Raw genomic sequence first — 2,236 nt, 5'->3', positions numbered from 1 at the left:
GTGTGTGTGTGTGTGTGTGTGTGTGTGTGTGTGTGTGTGTGTGTGTGTGTGTGTGTGTACAAAATAACTCAAACACGCATGGACAGATATTCACCAAACTTGGTGGGAGTCTTACTTGGGAGAGCGTCTCCAGATGATAAACTATTGGAGCTAATTGGTCAAAGGTCAAGGTCAACAAAAGTATGGTCTAAACACTGTATTTTCCAAGATATCCACAAAAAATATTAGAGAAAGCTTATATTGATCAGGCAATTATTCTCAATCATATTATATGATGTGGTAAATGATGTCATGAAGGAACAAAGAGGTCAAAAAGGTATCTTTGCATCCTACAGAGCTATCGACATGACCTTAAACTGAGTATAGATGGAAAAATTATTTGATGATAGGATGACGTCATCTTTAACTCCGTCAAGGAGGTTATGTTGTCGTCTGGGTTTGTTTGTCCATCTTTCTGTTCGTTAGGAGGATTACCTGGTTACCACAGCAACTTGTGGGAGAATGTGGTATGAGGCAGGAGAGAGATCTGCCGATACAGGAATTTTAACCTTGTGAGATATTTCGTGTTTTTCAATATGTTAGATAATTTCTCAAAGAATAATTCATGGCTCTTGATGGAATAAAAATGTTGGGCCTTGGCAGAGGTATCCACTGCACAGTTTGCATTGCCTGGTTGGAGGATACACAGCGTGCAGGCAGGGTAAACGTCGCTCCTCTGATGCTTTTCATTCAAACAATTAACTGTCCACCGCAGTAAGAGCCCGGCGGAGCCTCACACTCATCCCCTTATCGACTGACCATGTAAACGACTGGACTGAGGTTGACCACAACCGAGGCCATTCGTCTCTGCAGTCACACCTCAAAGGCTGTGCAGGTCGAGATAGGTGCTTGTGTTTGTCTCTGCTGAACACAAGTGCTGAAGTGCAATAAACTCGAAGTCGGGCTGCCACAGCAGACTTAGTACTAGCACAAAAATCACCCAGTACGGTGGCGCCTGTTCATTACTGTTCATCATGTACTGCTCAGCCCAGGCTTACGCCACACATCACACTCCGGGTGAAGTGCTGTGGCTTGGAACAATGTTCAGAGAGGAACTCGCAGCTTGTCTCAAATCTTGCTGGAGTGAGGCTGAAATCACTGCATTACAAAGCACGGCACAGCGTCATCTGTTTAGTGAGCATGCTCATCCACATATTAACACAGTGGCCCTGGTACCTTTATCTGATGGAAATGGAAAAAGAAGGGACCTGACAATGTGTGTTTTTGTTTCTTCTCTGTCGTTATCACAATCAAAGTGAGGCCTCTGGAAAAATCTTACTGGCATGTTTCACCAATTACTAGAATTAAACAGCGGAACATGCTAGGATCATCAGAGAGTGTGGAGAAACAAAGTGATGGATGAGGTCAGACACACTGAGGAGCGGCAGGGGGGACAGGTAGATAAAGAGCATGAACAACAGAGGCAGTGTGGCTGGCAAACACACAAACACACACACATGTACACGCACACAAAGAGATGAGGGTGACCGAAATCTGGGTGATTTTCACGAAGGTGTTTGTGGATTGATTTTGGGGACTGATGTTGGTCATTAAGTCAGAGCGAAGACGGACGCTCCCTCTGGCTCTCGGTGTCTGAACCCCGCGGCGGAGAGCTACAAAGCCGATCAGACCACCTTTTGCGTGAGCCGCTGCTTTCGCCTCACTGCCAGTCTCTTGAGCTGGGTGCAGAGAGAGAGAGAGAGACTTCAGCAGACTGCAAAACACAGACTCACATGGGGGTTACGCCCTGATAACCACACAGTCTTAGTGTGGAACTTAATTGGCCCACTGCACATTTGACTTCAGGGAATGTTTTGACATGAGCTAAAGGTTGAACCTGTAGATACACAGTGTGCAACCAAATCTCGGCCCACTCAATCCCCCGAGCTCAATGGCCATAACAAAAAATTTGCATACTGATGAGGATGCTTGGAAAGTTTCTAAGCCACGAGTAAGCAGGCAAATTTTAAGAAAATATTTTCTGACGTATTCTTGGACACATATGAACCGATTCTATATTCTACAAATAACACGGCAAAGCAGAGCTGTATATCAGTCCCTGAGGATCTGCATCTGCAAGCCTCAGTGGGGTAAGATACATAAAAAATGCACACACCGCATGTATAAGGGGGCACATAAGAACACGACTTCATTATCTTTGAATAAATGTATCCACAGTGGTCGTAAAAACAATCCA

The sequence above is a fragment of the Hippoglossus hippoglossus genome, chromosome 17 (assembly GCF_009819705.1).
Source record: "Hippoglossus hippoglossus isolate fHipHip1 chromosome 17, fHipHip1.pri, whole genome shotgun sequence".
Taxonomy (NCBI): Eukaryota; Metazoa; Chordata; class Actinopteri; order Pleuronectiformes; family Pleuronectidae; genus Hippoglossus; species Hippoglossus hippoglossus.
Note: the sequence above shows the minus strand (reverse complement) of the source record.